The following is a 20,607-nucleotide window of genomic DNA, read 5'->3' as shown; positions in this document are numbered from 1 at the left end:
TATTGCTTTGGGCAGTGAGTTGTAGTGCAGATAATGTTTTGTTCTAGAAGTCTGAGGCACACTTTCTTAAATGTTTTAACATCAGGGCTTGTCTTTCCTGTAAATTATTTCAAATGCCTGGGTCCTTCAGGAATTATTTTGAAAAATGTATTTTGATTATGACACTTTTCTCTCTGTCACTTTGGTTTAAACTAGTCATTGCATGAAGAATTTCACAAACTATTTAAGGAAAATAGTATGTATAAATTAATCTGAAAAAAAATCACAGAATATTTTTTGTAAAGTGCTTTTTTATTATGTATTGTCAACAGTTAAATGATATGTTGCTGTTTCATACAGGATGGAATAGTGTTAAGTGAGCAAATGTTAATCCATAAGTGTAGGTTTTAAGGAAAAAAGTGGTAGATCAGCATAAGTTTGTACAGGTTTAAGTATGACACTGGACAGCTGCTTCAGCTAAAATGACTTTGAACTAATTACTGAAACCACCACTAGCCTTCATTGCCCAGTGTCCCCCAAGCCTGTTTCAGTTCTATTTAGAATGTTTGGTTTAATCCAATGTTACAATTTACACATTTTTCTCCCCTGTTACTCAGTATAACTTAGTAGCAGCTCTAGGAATATGCCAAAACAGTGCTATTCACCAACCAGCTGTGGTTACAATTCAGTAATGATCCATTTCAAACTAAGTGTTGCATGATACTGCAAAAAGAGAAGCAAAAAAGATTAACCCCCCTAGAATCTCAACCAAACCCCAGATTTTCTAGCATGAGCTAACACAACCAGTGTACATAATAAGTCATGGAGCAACAGCTCAATTAGAGTCATAACACATTAGAAAAAACAATAAAAGTATTTTTCTTCCTTTGTGCACACCAGGTGCTTCACATCTGAAGTCGTTACAAATAATAAATATTGAAATGGATTATGTTTCTTCAGGACAGTGTAGTAAAATAGTCCTTGCAATGTTCAGAAACATGGAAAAACAAGGGGTGTTTCATAATTACAGATGGAATAAAAATCTACGTCTTCATTGTCTTAAATATAAACTAACTGAATAAAATCTGGGTACTACAATCTCTGGATATTAAATTCTTCATAAAAGACTAAAATGAGTAGGCTGAAGAAATACCTATTCATGACATACTTTGTAATGAGTGACAGACATAGCTGACCACTTGGGTGTTTTATTAATTTTCATCATAAAATCTATTTTTTTAAATTTCTTCATTTGCAGTGAGCCATTTGAACTTGACTTTCTTGCCTTGGAATGATGAAACATCCATATGTCTTGAGCTCAGTAAATCTAAGCTTGTATTTATGTCAGTCTTTGCCAATTAGATTATTTCACTTTCTTGAAAAGTGTTAATATAATTCAGTTCTGTATCATAATTTCCATGTTCTTTTGAACATGGACTGCAGGATTTTTTACTTACATCTGCAGAGTCTATTAGACCACAGTTTAAAACCAGGTTGTCTTTTTTAAGAAAAGATGTCTTCAGAGTGTCAGATAAAATAGTATTTAGCTTTTTGTCTTTTTTGTCATATTCTGATTCTTCTCCAGTGTACAACAACTCAATATCAACAGACAGTGTTGTGTTTGTTGCCTTCTTCAAACTGAACGTGCTGCTAGTACGAGACTTCTGACACGTGGCATCATTATTAAATTGAGCAAGACTCTTAGAAGTAACAGCATTTTCATCTTTTGAGTTCTGTTCATCCTGTGCAAGTACAGCATCACTAGAATAGCTCTCATGAGGTTCATACATCTCATATATTTTTTCATTTCCAGACTGATTGTCCAGCTTTGCAAAGGCATGCTGTGATTCAGTGCAAATAGCATGGCTTAATGCTGTCTTTGGGATAGACACAGCTGAGAGAGTTGTTTTCTGTGTACAACTATTTTGATGTGAAAAAGTGGCATAATTATTGTTGTTGTTGTTGTTGTTGTTGTTATTCAAGCTGCATTCTTTGTGATTCTTTTGTACTGTTACATCATCAATGTTAGTAACCTGTACAACTTCTGAATTGTCAGTTTCATTAATTTGTTTCTCTTGCTTCCTCACAGTACTACCCACAATTACATTAGCACCCTCATTAATATCCTTTCCACTTTGCTCCCTATTCTCTGATGCTTCTAATTTATTCACCTTATCTTGCACATTCCCAGCTTCCTTATCCTTTCCATTATTGCCTGCTTCATTTTTTTTTGCTTTACCGGTATTTGTACATTCTTTTTCAGACAGAGTGGATGAGTGTTGATTTGGTTGTGAATTTGTGGTGGTTTTTTTATTTTGCTCCATCACAGTGGGATTTTTCTGAGATTCCTTTCTGTTGCCCAGAGGTTTATTTGTATATAAATTAGAATCTTCTTGAGCAAAACCTTCTGGGGGCCACTTTGACTTATTTACTTTAGCTGATTCTTCAATAGAGAATGTTTTCTTAGATGTTGCATCATCTGTTGAAGGAGGCCATGTCATTTTTAATTTACCTCTTTCTGCGGTTTTCAAATTATTATCCAAAATATCAGGATGAGCACCTTCAGTACCTGAGTACAAGCCTTTATCAACTTCTGTAATTGGTTTAGGATCAACAGGTAAGCTATTAATGGGATTTGTTTCTTCAGCTTGAGTTTTGTTAATTGAACTAAGTTGATCTTTAGAATTCCATAATTCCTTATGCTGTTTGTGTCCAAAACCTTCATCATAATTTCCTTTTGATTTGAAAAGTTGCTTAAAATGGGGTTTACAATATATTTTTCCATGGAGAGATGCATAATTTCCCAAGCTGCCGAATGAAAGAATATTTGTTTTATGCTTTTACATATCATAAATTACCATACACCTCCCCCTTTCTCCCCCCCCCAAAAAAAAGTATCTAAAATCTTTACTTGTGAATTCCCATACAATTTCAAAGTCAAAATGAAGGAGAAGAGTCATGCTTGTAGATTTAAGAAAGAACATAAACTCATTTGGTTGTTGCACAGAATAAGCTTCGAATAGAAATGTTCCACAGCACTTCTGGGCTTTTTGGACCATTTTTCTTCATCTTGTTAAAGTCCAAATCCTCAGTTTTTCTACAAAGTAGCATCAGCATTTAGTCTTTGTGCTAATTATAGAAATTTGTGTTTGATTTATATTTGGATTCTCCCAAATGAAGTAAAGGAAATGTGTGTAACTAACCCAGAGTGTGTTAATATCAAAATTGTTGGTCTTTGCAGTCAGATAGGGCCATAAGTTCTACATTTTATATGAAGGCTACAGACTGATTTGCTAATGCAGAGAACCATCATAATTCATTTTATGAATGAGGAAACTTAAAGAGAAAATTTGGTGTTTTGCAGAGATCTTAAATTACACCTGAATTCCTGTGTTTTGTGCCTCTGTTTCATGCTGTCCTGAAGTCTGCAACAGTCTGTAGGAAGCAATATGGGGAAGAATTTGAAAGGTACTGGGACAGAACAGTTCTATAAGAAATTTAAAGGACTCATTCCATGTCACAGTGCAAATGTTAGGAGCAGAGAAGAAAAGGAGAACTCAGAATACCGCCCTGTCAACGCAGCATCCTACAGGCTGAATAATCCTACAGTTGAAAATAATTTTACCATCTGTATTTATATTCAAAAGCAGGGTTGTGGGAGTGAACGTGCAGTTGCTGCTTACCTTAATTTACTGCCACAGTGGTGACATCGGAAACACGATTTGTGAAAATTCTGCTTATCGGCAACGAGACATTCCATGGGGTAAACTCTCTGTTGACAGAGTTTGCATGTTTCATATTCCTGAATCTGCAGTTTCTACAATGACATATTAAAAGGTTAAAAAGTAGTCTAAGCCACATGTTATGATTTGATTTGAACAGTAACAGTCCATATATTTTGTTAGAACATTTACCATTTTCTGTTAACTGATATCTCAGTTGTTTATTGTAGGGCTTCCTTTTTGTTCAACTAACAGTAATACTTGGAAAGTTAAAAACTACTTACCTTTCCCTTTGCAGGAATCCACACATTTGAAAGGATTTCACCAGGTACAATATCTTCCATTTATTTGTAATAACTAATTATTGTGTGAAATGTGGTAGAATAATAGAAGGTTTTCTAGCAGAAGTGGAATTTAGTATAAGGTATGTATAATCTTTGAATGTACAATGTGATTTAAAGATCAATAAGTAGGGATGAATGTTTGAAATTCTGATGAGGATTTTTTGCTTAGCCACGCCAAATGCACAATAGGGGTTACTCCTTTTGTGGTAACCTGCAGACTGTGCACTCACATGGGCCAAATATGCTATGGACATAATTATTTATGGTTTTAACAATTGCAGTTGTCAGACCTGTTACTTTTTTCAGTTGAATTTTAATACTAAGGTAGCAACATTTATATTAACAGCTTTATAACATCTTCTGTGAAGCATATTTAATTATAAAGAAAACTATTTCTCTATAAAATACAAAACATGAATAGAAAGTTTCCTACCAGTAAGGGGCAGGCATACCAGAAAGGGGCAGTCTGTATGCACAGACCGCTTGTGAGCCGAGCACCAGCACTCAGCTGAATATTCTTAGGCACACTTGTATTCTGAATGTGGAGAGGGAGGAGAGGAAGGAGATAGGGTAATTAGGAGGGGAAGAAAGAAATGGTGACATGTATCCTGGAAAACGGTCTCGTTGAATGCTTAATTCATTTAGTTGGATAGTTGATGGTGAGTGTTGTGCCTCAGAAGGCAAGTCAAGAGAAGAGGAAAGCAAAAAGGGAATTGAAGGGAAATTTATCCCAAAACAACTTCCAGGACTGAATAGTGAGGCAATATTCACCTCCTTGAAATTGAGTTGTGTGTTGTGTGTCAGTGGCACAGTTTCGGTGGCTGGGAGCAGCCTCTGTGAGGAGCAGCAGGGCCTGCCCTGTGCTGGGCACAGCCAGCTCTAGATGCAGTGTGTGGCAGGGCTGCTCAGCCATGCTCCTCCTGTCTCTGGGAAAACGTGTTCCAAGAGGGCAAAAAAGCTGCACATGCAGCCAGGACTGAGGGGAAAAAGGGTCAGAAACAGCCCTGTGAACATCAAGGTCAGAGAAGAAAAGGGGAGGAGACGCTGCAACAGAGATGCCTCTGCAGCCTGGGGAGCAGACCAGGGGAGCAGGTACTTCCCTGCAGCCTGGGGAGAGGACCACACAGGAGCAGTCAGCCACACTACAGCCTCTGGGGAACACTACAGGGGAGCAGCTGGGTATTCCCAGAAGGAGCTGTGGCATATGGAGAGCCCAGACTGAAGCAAGGGAAAGGTATGAGAAGGAAGGAGCAGCAGAGAGGAACTGGTGTGGACTAACCCAGCCCCCCATTCCCCATCTCCTCTGTGCTGCTGGGGGTGGGGAGGGACAAGGAAGAGGCAGGAGTAAAGCTGAGACTATGAAAAAGAGGGCAGGAGGGGATGTGTTGTAGTGTTTGTTTCTCACAATCTGAATCTATCTTAATTGGTGATTATTTTTTCCCATGGCTATAAAAGTAATTGGTAAGTGTCCTTATGTTGTTCCCTGTCTTTAAATTGTTCCATGAGGTTCTTCATCTTATTTTTTCTCTATATCTTGTCAAGGAGGGGGAATGGGACAGTGGCTGGAGGAAGCAGGTCAACCTACCATATGTGAATGGTCCTAGAAAATCAGTGAGAAAAGGCTGATCTGCTATTTGAGATCATCAATATTTACCAGATAGATTAAAAAGAAAATCCAGAGGGTTAACTTCTAGAAAACTCTATTCTACTGGAACTGGGTGTTTCTACTCACTTCTAACATACTTGCTTTTACTGAGACTATTGGGGATGCAGTTGTTTTCTTCATAGCAGCCCATGCAATGCTGTTTTGAGTTTGGGCTCGTGCTGATAACACACAATGTGTTAGCTGTTGCTGAAGGGTGCCACAGTCCCTTCTTCCTCCCGCTCTGCCCTCCTGCCCACTCCCAAGCAGGTAGACTGGGGATGTGCAAGAACTTGAGAGAGCACACAAACAAGAGAGCTGACCCCAGCTGACTGCAGGGATATTCCATAACATAGGCATCATGCTTAGCAATAGAAACTTGGCAGGGAAAGGGGGAGGGACATTCAGAGTGTTTGTCTTTCCAAGTCACAGTTGTGCATATTGAGGCTGAAGTGACTGGACATCAGTTCCTTCTTTTGCTTTGCTCATGCCCCAGCTTTGCTTTCTCTATTTACCTGTCTCTTCCTCTGCCAACAGGCTCTCTTGCTTTTGCTCCTCTGATTCTTTCTCCCAGCCCACTGTGGGATGTGGGTAAGTGGGTGTGGACTTGGCCGTCAGTGAGATCCAGTTCACCGCATGAAGTATTTTGTTGGATCACCGCTAGGCTGTGCCTCGTTTTACAGGCTGACAACCTACTCATGTTTAATTCTGCTCCTAGTGTGATTAGAGGTAGCACCCCTCTCTTGGTGCACAGTGCTGGGAATCCCAAAGCAAAGCTCTCTCCTCAGGAGTTTTGCTGGTGCAGGAGCGTTCAGCTTTGTTCTGCTGTTTTCTCCGCTTACGAAAGCGTAAGCATTCGGTTCATCTATCAAATGGCTGAAGCTATGGCAACATCTGGTCTTCCTGCAGGATCCCATCCCTATTCAGTGCCCAAAATAGATGCAAAAAAGGAGGACACTGATGTTGATCTTTCAGTAGCATATGTAATATTTTCTACGTTTCAAATGCATAACTTTGCAATCTAAATGCTATTTTAATATCATTTTTAAGTAAAACATGCACCAAAAAAAGAAGTCATGCTTAATTTTCCATGTTTACTTCATATTCAATTATAAATATATACATATTCACATCATATAGTTAAAAATTTTGTTCAATATGAAAAAAATAATGGGCTTCAGCTCTTTGACAGACACACTGAGCGGCTTCACTCCTCATTGATGTGAAACCAGGACCCTGACATCTCATTTCATTGCCTAAATTCAGACTAGAGATTTATGAACTGCTTAAATCACCTCGCAGGAAACAGCAGTTTGGTTTTTTTAAAAATTTCATAGTAATTTTTAAACCATTTCAATAATTTTGTATTTTACTGAACTAAAAATGGATGTGCACGAAACATGAGCATTATTTTGTCTCTACAGCTGTTTTACACAGACATTTTACTTCAGTTTAGAGGATGTTGTGTTAATTTTAAACATGAAAAGTGAGGTGCATTCTGTGCACATGTTCCAGCATGTAATGTATTTCAAATACATCAGTAATGCTATTTTAATTGTAATATTTATTTTTAGTATCTTTTTATTTTGCTGTATGTAATTCTTCAGGATAGATCTCTCAATGTTAACCCTAAATTCCTGCATCTTCAGCTTCTCAGTCTTCTGGACTTTGTGGAAATCTATCTATTTGAATTCCTATGTCTTGTTTTTGTACTACTTGGGTATCATTGCCATGCAATTCAGAATCAGAAACTGTGCTTTGCTCTAGTGTTACAGTGGCTGCTGCATCTCTTGTGGGACCTTGATCTTGCTTGTCTGATTTTTGTAGTGGATGTTTCAGCTGGACTTAATTCCTTTGGATCTTGTGTGTGTAAAGGCTTTATTTCAGCTTTTTTGCCATGTGTCTAGCACTGTTTATGTTTTCCTCCACTGAGATTACACTGAGATTAGGAGTTTCACAGGTAAAAGCTGCATTCATCTGGTGCATTATTGTGTAATGCCTCTTTTCAGTGTTTTATCCATGGACAGCTTCATTCTCCCATCTTTGAAGCTCTCTCTGGTAATACATGATGGCTGAGGTTCAAAATACATCATACTTCTCTTTACCCTCCTGGGAGTGTCAGCTTCTCTTTCAGCTCGGGCGTTGTCTGCAACAAGTTAAAGGAAATAACTGGGTTGAGCTGCTGAAGTTCATCCATGTTCTGTGTTTCCAGCATGTCCCACAGAGTCTTTACAGCGCCGTTAGAAACTTCTTAGATGCATGTTTCAGCTGATACTTGTTCCTCTCTGGGGATTTTTATTCACATGGTTCAGTGGCTGCATTTCAAGCACCCATCTGCTCACACCAACACCTCCTCTACCTAATGCTTGTCCAGAGTTCCTGCATCAGGAGGCTGCATCTGAAACATTCAGGCTGAGTATTTTACAATTTCTTCCTGCAACGATTCCTTCTCTGCAGTACTTCTAGCTTCATCTGGGTCTGGAGGATCATCTTTAAATGGAAAAAAAAGGCTTTTTCTCACAGACCTTAGAAAGAGGACCTCTCTTCTCTGGATTTCATGCCACTAAGCATTATTTTTCTTGTGAACATCTGAATGATGAAGGCAAAGCCATTTAGATGTACCTGCTGCATATCTAAAATCATATTCTGTGTTTCAGATCCATGACATAAAATATTAGAAGATGTTTTTCTAAGTGTTTTCTTAATATTGGGTGTAAACAATTGTATAAATGTCTTAGTTCACATAAATTGCTTTGGGTACAGATCTGTGGACAGTGGACTTTGTTGAAGAGCTGGCTGGTCAAGTGGACTCAGAATATACTGACATTTCCATTGGAGCTTTTGCATAAGTATTGGGAACTTTTCCTATGCTCCATGTATCAGGAGCAAATAATGGCAGAGGTAGAAGCTCCATCCTGTTTTTTCCTTGGTGTAGAAATTTCCTGTAGTCTGCTTGTTGAAGTTGTAGCAGTAGCAGATGAACCGTTGAAGTCAATGGGATTTCCTGGTACGTATTTTCCATCTTTAGGGGCAAAAGTTTTGGGTTTTCTGTGGTTTATGGTTGCTTTTTCCTTCTTTTCTTTTTTTTTTTTTCTCTTAAGCACAGTAATATAGAAAACAATTTTTCTATTCTGCACAAAAGCTGGTTCTGCAAGCATCCAAGCAATAGGATTATAATAGGATCTGGAAAGACACAATCTATCAGCTATTGCTTAGAATGCATGAAACCAATCTTTTGAGCTAAGAGCTGTGATATTTGCATCATAGAATATATGTGAAAAGAAATGTGGAATTCATGCAAAATGATGATTGAGCAGTCTTGGAGATTTTGCTGCAACAAATGCAGACTTTGCACTATAAGCATAACAAACTTTAACTGTAGCTTGGGTTCATTTTAATTTCTTTTGAAAGTGGTATTTTCTGGGCTTCTGAGAGTCTGTGGTGACAAATTATACATATTTACAGATTCAAAACAAGGAAAGAGGAGACTATTCATCAGAGGAAGAGAAAATGCAGAAGTTTTTACCTTGAATTGTTTTTGTCACATACTGTACGTACTTATGGAGCTTTCTAACATATTTCATATTACATTATGTGCACTGAATTCCTGAAGTTTATATATTCCCACCACACCACTTACATAAGTTACATTTTTAATCATAATTATTCAGAATAGAAAATCAAACAGCATGACAGACCAGTGTCTTAACTTCTAATTTGCATAAGTAAGATCGCTCTTATTAAAAACACAGACCTTTACTTCTTTAGCAGATGTTGTGATCTCTCTGTCAGAGTGAACAGCCTTTTCCTGAGCTGCCTTCTCAATCTGCTGTTTTAAAATCTGTGTAACAGTCTTTGGGAACTCTTCATTCTGAGCTGAATTGATTACTGCAATGGGAAGAAGAATAAAAAACATTGGTTTTTCTTCAACCTGCATTTTATGAAATTGACTTTTTCAGTGAATTATAAAACGTTAGTATCTTGGAAAAATTGTGTTTAGCCTTGTAGAAATCTAGAGAGTCACTTGATCAGTACAGAAATCCATAGAGAAAATGTCAGAATAATTGTTAAGGGACATGATATAAACTACTGTTTTCCATACCTGAGTGATGTGTCAGGGCCAAAGGTGTGTGGGAGAATGAAATGCATGAATTCTCATTCAAGGGCCAAACTGCAGCAGCAGCAGTGTCTTAACACTGTGATCTTCACTGTGATGTTCTGCAGGTTATTCAGGTCAGCTACAAACTTCCCCATCCAGAGCTTTGTATGTACAAGGACTGGTGTTTGCTTATATTTTCAGACAAGTTGTCAAGTCCCCTGTCCTTTCAAGCAACTCAGACTGTACTTAAAACCACACCCTTATGCAAACATAATCTCTTCATTCTGAATTCTGAATTCTAACTCCTTTCTGAAGTCCCATTGAAGTTAAGGAATGAACTGTGCTGAGAATTCGGAGCAGTGTGTGTTTTCATGTTTAAATGCTTAGAACATTACATTGTGGGAGTAAAGACATTTGCCATTGCTCATTTGTGAGCGTTTATTCTCATGCCACTTCTTACCTGGGTCATGCTGAGTGAATGTAGAAGCCATTTTCATTTCATGAATAACTTGCTCGTGAGGAGAAACCTGTGCACAAAACCTTCACTTTACTCATGACTTAGTGCAATGCCTAAGAATTTTACATACTTCTGAAACCATATTTAAAATATTGCATCGATGAAAAATATGGATGTAAATATGAAATTATCATGAGGAAACAATAATACATTAAAAACATGTAATGAAACACCTTTAAAAATTATTATGCACTGAGTAATGAAATAAGCTCTCAGCAGAAGATCCACATCTTGCTGTACCAAGAGGTAAAGGAGGAAGAAGCAAAGCAGGTATGTATCAGTATCAGTGTAATTTCCAATGAGATAATTATTAAATTATATAATTACCTCTTGTGTTTGAGAGGCTTCTGTTTGACTTTCTTTGGAGGTCATTTCATTGCGCTCAGCTTCCCTGGTGCTACTTGATACTGTGTGGTGCCTGCTACTTGATGTTTCCTCAAGACAAACCAAAAAATTCACATTAACAGCTAACAGTAAATCAGTTTTTTGGGTTTTTTTGTTTTTTTTTTTTTTTTTTGCCTGAAGGGCTATCAGAAATTAATTCTAATGGAAATAGTGTAACTAGAGCAGCCATTTTACAGCAGAGTGCCATTGTTATTATCTTTGATATTTATTGCTATCAACATTGGAACTGGCTTTTTTATAACACAGAAGATGTCAAGTCTTTGTTACTGCAGCAAGATGCTGGGCAGCAGATATGGCAAGGTGCATGAATAGATAAAATGCATAATTGGACTGGGAGGGGGCAGAGGTGACTAGGAGGACTTCTGGCTTTATGTGCTGTGCCTCTAACTTGCCTGGCAGTGGATAAAATGCTATTGCAACTTTTTAAAAGTGTAATATGTCTGTATGAGGTGATGCATATGCTTTATAAAGTTCTTCCAATACAAAAATCATGCTGAATTGCAATTGTGAAAAATACAACCCATAGAGTAACCAAAAGATCCTGTAAAATATAGAGGATAGAACTGTAACTACAATCCTGACAGCTGCAGTGTAATAAACAGAGTGTATCTTCAGGAGTTTATAGCACTGTCCAAGATGTCTGTGTAAACTGATTTCTGAGGCTGTGTTTGGTTTGGCTTCAGATTCTGACAGTGATTTGTTTTCTTATTTGAAGCCTGCCATCGAACCTGTGTTACATCATTACCAGTGTCTATGGGGTACTTTGAGACTTAGTGATTAGAAGAAATAAATCTGAAAGATTGATATTATTAAGCAGTCCTGGGCTTCCTCTCCCATGCACACAGAGCCATCTAACAAATAATTTCACTCATGTCAAATTATATTTTCTTCTTCATTTGTTAGAAGGAAGCTTGTCTATTAGTTTCTACTGATAATAAGCTTTCAAATGAAAGGAGCTTCTGGTCCCTCCAGCAAGAGCTTCCCAAGTGTTCAATGTAACTTGAACATGAATGAAGGCAGTGCTGTGTTTCTGAGATTGCTGGTGTACATCTAGAGCAACATAGAGCTCTAAGCCTCCTGCATCTCAATTCCTGATTACTACTTGAAATTCAGTTAATTGGGGGGCAAGAAATTACTTCTTTCTCTTAGTCATGCCATGAGAAAGCATATATTTATGGGATTTATTGCACCTTCAAACTGAGGAATGCTTACACAGCTTGTATCTCCGTTAATACTTCTGCAGAATCAATATAGGGGTCATCTACTGCCTGGCCTGTGATTCCTGCCATGCAGTAGGCAGCAAGGGTTCTTAGATCTATGGCAGAGAAACAATGAGCATTCCCTCCATGGGCTTTAGAAATTGTTTTCCACTTCTGTGCTGCCAAATCCTGTTTCAGGTATAAGATGAATTAAAGTTGTACAAACAAAGGGTAGAATAAATTTTCTTATTGCTGGCCCAGTAAATGATTTAGTGCATTACCAGTTTCAAAAGCAATCCTGTCTGAACTGTCAGAGTGCATTCAGGCTTGAGGAGAGCAGGTCACAGCATGTCCTGCTTTTCCAGGATGTCCTGTTTTACACTTGCAGGTCCTGTGTACATAACACTTGTGAGGGAGCTGCACAACATAGGAGGAGATGTAGCGCTAACCACATACCAGGTTGAAAAGAGGCAGTTCAAAAAGAATGAAGTGCAAATTTTTCCATCTATTCTCTGTTTAATGACTGTGGAGGTGTGTGTCTAATATGCCTTTTCATTCTGTATGGATATGCTTTTTAATATATTTATGCATATATATGCTTTTTTCATTTAAGATATGCTTTTCTGTTCTAATGTGCATGTTTTAGATATGTAATTCAAGCTCTCATTACTGGAAAAGCTCATTCATGAGACATGAAATATGTTCAGAGTACTCATTATGTGTCCTTTGAATGGTGTGGGGCATTAAAAAGAAATATAATTAGACTTAATGTAGTCAGGAAGCAAATGTAATCTGAATGTCACTAGTGCTTTATTGCTGTAACTTTGGTACTGCTTATGAAGTAGTTGCCATATTGCAAAAGACCATAATAATTTAATGCTATAGCAATGGCCATCGAAAATGCAGCCCAAACATTATGAGCCAGATTTTGATGATATAATTACACAGCCTTGCTCTGGGCATGCTGGGAGGTAGAGGGACATGGAGGATTTCTTATTTTGTGTGTCAGTCAAAATGGATAATTGAAATTCCAGTAACAGGGTGTTAAATGCTGCTTGTTTATTACTCTGCATAAGTGGGGAGTTAGACCACCTGTGATTTCATCCCTCTCTATAACTGCCAGCTGTTGAATATAGCATTACTGTAGGTAGAATTAATTTAGTCTACCCCATTATGGTTTGTGGCATATTTTGTAGATCCCATGGACTTTGTAGTATATTCTATAAAATTGGTCAGTTACATTTTGTTTATGGCATATCATGAGTAAGCTTCAGAAAACCCTGTCAGCTGGATGACTGTTGGCATGCTGCTTGCTCATGGATGGTTTCTTACAATTTTTAAATTTTCTTTCAGACTTCTTTATCCTCCAGTCTCCCCATTTGTTTCCTGTCACCCTTTGTGTGGGCTGCTGGCCTTCCTGTGCACATCTGTATGGTGCTTAACAAAGAGCACTGTAGTGTGCTGGTGTGTCTCTGGGTAATAAGTCACTCCAACCTAAAACAATACCTTTTAAAAGTAAGCACGTAAGTCTGAGAGTAAGTCTGTATAAGTTTTGTTAGAGGAGTGGTTTTTTTATGTAGGCATTAGATGAGTGGTTTTTTATGTAGGCATTCCGATTCTGTTACTGAAGAGAGCTGTAATTGCTAAACGCGTTTTATGTTTGCGGCCCGTGCAACAACTTTAGTGCTTCTGTACTGCAATAATTTGGATAGAATTCTTATTGAAAAATGTGCCAAGATTTGAATTATCAGTAATTGCTCTGTTTAATTTAGACCAAGGTTTGCTTTTTTTGTGTTGATATTTTTAGTTTTCTTCCATTTCAATAACAATTAAAACATACTTTCTCTTTCAAAAATAGAATTGTTTTTCAGCTCAGAATATGTACACTACGTTATATGTAAATGTGCATAAAACATGTATACAGTTCTCTATCTATGACAGTATGTATTTCAAGGGGATCAAATGGCTCAGAGGTTCATCCAAGCACAAGACTTACTATCTCACAAATGATGCATAATGTGTTTAGTTGAACTGTACATTATGGTACAACATATAATCATATCAACATAATATTATATCAACATATAGTCTGTCAGAAGATGGCTAATGTAATATTGTTTATGTATTGACAAACTTAGAACTTTCTGTTCTGAATGAACAGTAGGTACAAACTTGTAAGCAGCAGTTCAAGTAAATTGTGAGCCTGAATCTTCAGTTACAAATTTAGTAACGATGGAATGACTGTTTGGCATGGATCTTCATTTCTTCCTCAAAGCACTGTTTTTTTATCTATTTATGTTCTTTAGCACAGTCTCACTGCACATCAGCTCTGTGAGAGTCTTGCAGAAATTTCATATAAGAACTTCACTTATCTGCACTTCATCCCTATGATTTGTCAGCCTTGTTTATTTGTGTGTATATACTTAGGGTGTCTTGGGCACTATATGAAAGATTTTCATAAAAATGTGAGGTTTTCACCATTCACTGACATTGTCCCATTATTCAGTCTTACTCTCTGCAATTGCTAGAAAATTGGCAATTGCTACAGTGGCCATCTTAGAAAATTCCTCTGGAATGACTGAGAGTGAAGGAGGGGTAGCTGTGCCCGTGTCAGTTCTGACATTCTGTACTGTATGGGTGAGGGAATATCAGATGTTTCCTCTGTATTCCACTCCTTGCTGTGTTGGAGGTTCAGCTCACTTGCCAGCTAAGGCTCGTTTCTGACACTGGGTACTGAGGCTGTGCCTGAGCCATCAGGTAGCTGAGTGGGTAGCAAAGCCCTCCAGGCTGGCACCTGCCCAGGTGTGACAACTAAGCTTATGGCCTCTTCTCATCTTGGTGGCTGAACTAGAAGGTGCTCATGGTGCCAGTGGTCAGAACACAGACCAGGTCTGTAATCAGACTCTGCTTGAGTTTGTGAGCACAGGGCAAGTCTGGGGTCAGTTTTCATTGCTGCTCACCATTTTGGACATGAGTGTATTGAGCTCTACTGGTATTACGGCACCTATTACAAGGAACCAATTTCCAGTACAACATAGAAAGCTAAGAGTGATGGCTGCTGCCTGAGAAAAACAGGAAGATTAGTAGTTATTATTTGTGCATTTGGTGACAGTATTTTGAATTAAAAGTCATGAACTCTTTATAAAATAATTGGATATGTAGTAGAATGTTCAGCTATTTAGATTAATTTTAAAAAATTTAATTGCATCCTTATTTTATCTTGGATTAATAGTTTGAATTTATCCAGATCAGGAAATCTGTCTTCAAACTATGTGTTTTCTCTGTTTTGCCCCAGGATGGATTCAGTGACCTTGAATAATCTTTCAACTACTTAAGTGCATAATCCCATTTTCCATGAAAGTGCAGTTATGTTACATAGAAATGGGATTTTATGGTCTTGCAGTAAGTTATTTAACCTAAATTTAAAGATGGTTCCATTTGGTCTGAGTGATTTCATTTTTCAGTGTATGTGGCTATTTCTGCTGATGATTTGAGAGAGCCTCCTCAACTAGCCACAGAGGAAAAATACGTGGATAAGTATGCTTTGAGGTCACATCTTGGCTGGAGAAATGCAATCATTCTAGTGGCTTTGTGGAGAGATGGATGTCCTGGGAAAATGCATCTACATCACAGAAATGAAATTATTGGGTTCCGCGTAAGAGAAAAGTCACATAATTTCTGTACAGGGTTCTGTATTCCTTCCCCCATAAAACTGGCAGGTAGAGTGGGCCATGTCATCAGAAAAGGATGCACATTGCCCTTCCTGTGGGCATAGATTATGCACCGCTATGGGTATGTCCTACTGTAGCATTTTTCTGCTTGCCTAGAGAGGCATTAATACCCCTGCAGCAAACTGTGTCTTCTTCTCTACAAACTGGAGTTTTGCTTGTTGTCTGTGCAAATTGTTGATATAGATATTAACGTATAAGAAAGGAGAGATTAGTGGTAGATATGATGATACTTACTTAGCATTAAAAAGAGCCTATGGCAAAATATTAATGTGTCTTTTTCTACAAAGCTGGGAGAACAATATTGCTTAAAAATCTCTCCAAGAAGTGCAGGATGGTAAAGAATTGACTGTTTTTCAGAGTGCACAGGACAGATTGTACAGCGTTTTATTGCAAGGGATTTCACATAGTCCAAAATCATTATCTCCTACAACAATTTTTCATGGTATAGCCTAATGAAGCAATGAAATGTAAAGGTCTTTTGTCTGAAGTAAGACTAAGTTACTGCTTTGTTCTACTTTCATGTAATGTCTGGGTTTTTCTGTGCAATTTTTGATCTGTTAAGGGAAATTTATTAGATTTAATTCAATGGAAGCAGGAAACTCCTTTTGAAAGAAAATGAGTTAACATCAAGTGCAATAAATGCAAAATATCACCATGACACATGATAGTGTATAAATCACAGTCTTATAGACAGGTTTTGGTATAAAATACTGCTATAGTAATAATCTGCTTTACTCAGTCTAAGTCTAGTTGAGTCTCATCTATAGTGAGTGTTCATCTGCATAAAAAATATATGAATCCTGTGGTACATCTCAAATATAAAATTCTACGAGTATGAACATTAGAGAAATGTTGTCTTAGTCATAATGAAAACTCATCAGTAAAGCAAGCAATCATATTTTTTTCCTCAGGTATCTAGCAGGGCAGACCTGATTTGTTAGAATTAAAATGCTGTTGTTACCTGTTGAGATCTATGCTGGTGCTGGTGCTGAACAAAGGTCTTTTTTGGAGACATCCTTTGTACTTTCTCAAATTGCTTCCTCACTGCTGCCAGGCCACCAGGCACAGTACAGAACTTGCTCTTCTGTGAACTCTAGTGATAAAATAAGATCAGTTGTTTTCTATTTGCACATATAGCATACTTCTATGACCTATTTTTTTTTAAGCTAGTTAACGGCAGTATGCAGGAATGACTCAGAGGATCATAAATACTGTTTTTGCCAAATTCATAGACCACTGCACAAGAAGCATACTTGATGATTTAGACAACTTAAAGGTATGTTTGGCCTGAACCTTGAGCACCAAAAGAAGTAAGTCCCATCTGCTTCACTGGCAGTAACAACCACTTTCCAGAACAAGCTTTCTGCTGTTCCCTCTTCTACTTCTCTCTTCTGAATTCTGTGACATTCAGAGTTGCCACCTGGTCCTCTTTGTGTTTCCAGTGGGTATTGTTGAAAAACATGCAGAGAGCTTCAAGCAGGCCTTTATGAGATGACATGTCTTCCCCAACAACAGCAATGAAGGTCACAAGAGGGCACTTACCCTCAGGCTTCCTGTTCTAGTTCTGTCCCTTTTGTTATACTTTTTAGACGGTATTAGATGAAGCCTTCAAAATTCTAATTTATTTATCTCTATGCAGAAAACAACCCACCCAAAAATCAGGAATACATTTGTAATGAAGCTACTAAGTAAAGTTAGATGTACTGCTAATATATGAGTAAGTAAGCAGATCATATAAAAACAAGTTTTTTTTTTTCCCTGTGATGAAGACTGCATGATTATATATGTACATGGATATGTGAGTGTGGAAGGTAATTGTTTTAATGAATGAACATTTCAGGCCCACCTTAACAGCCAGCCATTTGGAAATATTTTGAACAGGTAAATGCAGTTATGGATCCTCTAATGAAATGTATTAATTCCCTTTAATGAAAACAAATATAAAGTTCCTTTTTTCAGGCAACCGTCCATTTCAGCAGGAAATTGCAAGATGTTTCTGAGTATAAATGAAATAGTTCCTATGTGCTCAGCACAGTTAGGTTGGGTCAGACTTCATGCAGTTCTTTTCATTGTGAGAGAGAGAACTAACTTCAGCAAAATTTCTAATTGCTGGTTTAGGGAATTGGGACCTTCTCAGGCAGGTGAAAGGCAGGAATCTGCTCCAAATACACACCAAGCAGTTGGGTCACCAGGCAGGAGTTTGATGGCTGGAAAACACCTGGACTCTGGTGCTGTTTTCACTATGTGGTTTCTGGATTATCCAGGCAATGCCAACCCCTTTTTCCTGGACTAAAGTGTGGGTAAGACTGGGAATCCTCTACAACTGTTCTTGCATATGGATGAAGATATGTCTGCTGAGAGCTGAATTATAGTTTTTCTTTTGCCAGGTATGGTCTCTGATTTGCAGAAATTACTCTGGCCTAGTTTACAGTGAGAAGAATGTGTTCTTTCCATGTGCTGAAAGTTTAGTGTAAACAAAAGACCATTGTCATTCTCCCATTACAGCAAGCCCTCATCATGTCTTCCTTTCCTTATACAAGGGATCTGAGCTGCGACTTCTAGCTGGGATTTTAGGATATGGTAAAACCACACTTTTAAACCCTTAGTGTTTCTGCAGAACTGAGGAAGATTTTCCTGGCTGAGATCTGAAGACACAGTTTTCAGATATTCCTGACTGATAATTCACTGTGTAGTGAGGAGGTCTACTTTACTAATTTACAAATTCTGTTAACCAAGTACATTATGTGCTGCATGGTATCAATATTTTAAAATTTGCGGTAAAATACTTAATCCTATTGATAGACATTTAGAGAGATGTAAAACAAAATTAAGAAGTTTTTTTTTCATAACTACTTTTTTATATAATGCTGATTTTAAATTTTATTACAAAAAATACTTATTCATATGCCTTGTCTCATAGAGTGACTATTTTAAAATGCAGCAATTTCAAATTCTTTAGTTTGAACACCAAGAGGTCTAAACTTAATGTGCTTTTGAATATGATTTTATTATTTAGTAATAATTTTAGTAATGCAGAAGCTGCTGACTTAAAAAAGTAATGCAGAAGCTGCTGGCTATCACAAGCCTATAGCCCTGATAAATGCAGCTCATGCAACAGTGAAAGAAAAACCCAGTCCTTCTAATGAGCTAAAGAGAACTGTCCAGATGACCAAAGCTCTGTAGCATGAAAAATCTCCCTCAGCAGAGATAGAGACTGGTGCATCAATGAGTTTGCTGAGTAGGTTTATTAATTTGGGTGTAAAATTTTGATCCCCATAATGGTCCATCAGTCAGCTTGGGTAAATAAAGAATGCAGGATATGTCACTGTGCAAAGCAAATGGAGAGGTAGGAAGGTAAGAAACCATTGATATCTTACATGGGCAAAGGACACAGCAGCCTTGTACATAGCCATTCTTTCTTTAAAGGAGACAGTCTCCTGGAAATCCAGCAGTATGTTATCAGCCCTGGGAGTGCTCTCTTTAGATAGTCCTCTTACAAGTTTGCGAGACTCCACTGTAAGTACAAACAGACATGATGATTTCTAAGAGAAAAATAACTACATTTTTCTAAATCTTGAAATAAAAGCAGTAGCAGAAAGAAGAAATATCATCAATATTTAAACAAGTTTGTGTTATTTTCAATGTAGAGCTTAGAGAGTACAGAAAAATTTAAGTCAATGAAACTTTTCAGAGTGGGGGAAGTTTCTTGGGAAAAGCAATAAGCATTTTTAATTAAAAACTTATAAATTTAAACAACCAGCATAGTATTTTTCTGATGTGTATATTTGCATTATTTTTTATTGTAAAAATAATTTTAAGTACTACAAGTAGTCCATTATAATTAGATATATTATGTTCTAATTAGTCTTAGACTTTATAGTAATAATTTGCTTACCTGAGTCTGTTCTGAGTCTACAGTAGATTTCAGTTGTTTACCGATCTTACATTAGGGTATGTTTTAGTTGGTTTAGTATTACTAAAACCTTGTAGAACATTATCTCCATTGCTAACTACATTTTAAACTTGTTTCAAGGTGTGAAGAGGTTATAGACTTATCCAGAAGTATTTGCAATTCAGCTACAGTGCATGTGGAGACAGCAGCTCAGAGGATGCCTGAAAAAGCAGCTCTGAGTTACCAGCACTAGGGGGTTCTTCTGCTGCTTTCTGCACTCATTTGACTGTGTCAAAAGAATTCCATATACCCCAAAAAGTGCCTTAAATTTAGGAAAAAGATCTTTTTCCTTTTTTTAGACAAAAGGAAATAGTACGTTGTAATCATCTCTCTCGTCTGTGATAGGAGAAATGCAACAAAAAATAAGTGACTTTTGAACAGCAGTCTGTTCCTCTGGCACAGAGCATAGTGCCAGGAAAGGGGTATCCCACCAAACAGATAAGATTTCCAAGGCATACCTGGCCTTTCTGCCTGTTCCTTCTAAAGCTGGCATAAGTATTAGAGGTTCAGACATAGCAAGCAAATATAACAGGTAATTCTTATCTTTAGTAAAAATCAGATGCAGACGTGCATAGAAGAGTGATCTCAGTGCAAGCATTCTCAGTTTCTGACCCTATGTTTACCTGACCCTTCTCATAACTTACACATGGAAAATTTTCTTTTCTATTATGCTTATCCCATGCAGTAATTTTTCATATTTCATGTTATCATGGTAGACAAAAGAATTGTACAGTTCAAGAAATAATAATAGCAGCAGTGAAAGAGTCAGTGAAAGTCAGCTGAAAGTAAAAGAAAGATTTTCAGGGAAAGTAGAAATGAGAAGAGAGAGAAAACTGCTGTTTTTCAAATAAGAAGTCTGTGCATTAAACCAAAGCTAACCAAAACCATGGTAAAATTGAAAGTACACTTTGGCAACACAGAGGGATAGTCCACCACAGCCAAAAATTGTCAGTTTCTTTTTAAAGGCAGATTGAATTATGTAACATACCAGAATGAAATTTAAGCCATTCCTTTAAT

The sequence above is a fragment of the Fringilla coelebs genome, assembly GCF_963513975.1.
Source record: "Fringilla coelebs genome assembly, chromosome: 7".
Taxonomy (NCBI): domain Eukaryota; kingdom Metazoa; phylum Chordata; class Aves; order Passeriformes; family Fringillidae; genus Fringilla; species Fringilla coelebs.
The sequence above is the reverse complement of the archived record's forward strand: the minus strand, read 5'-3'. Positions refer to the sequence as shown.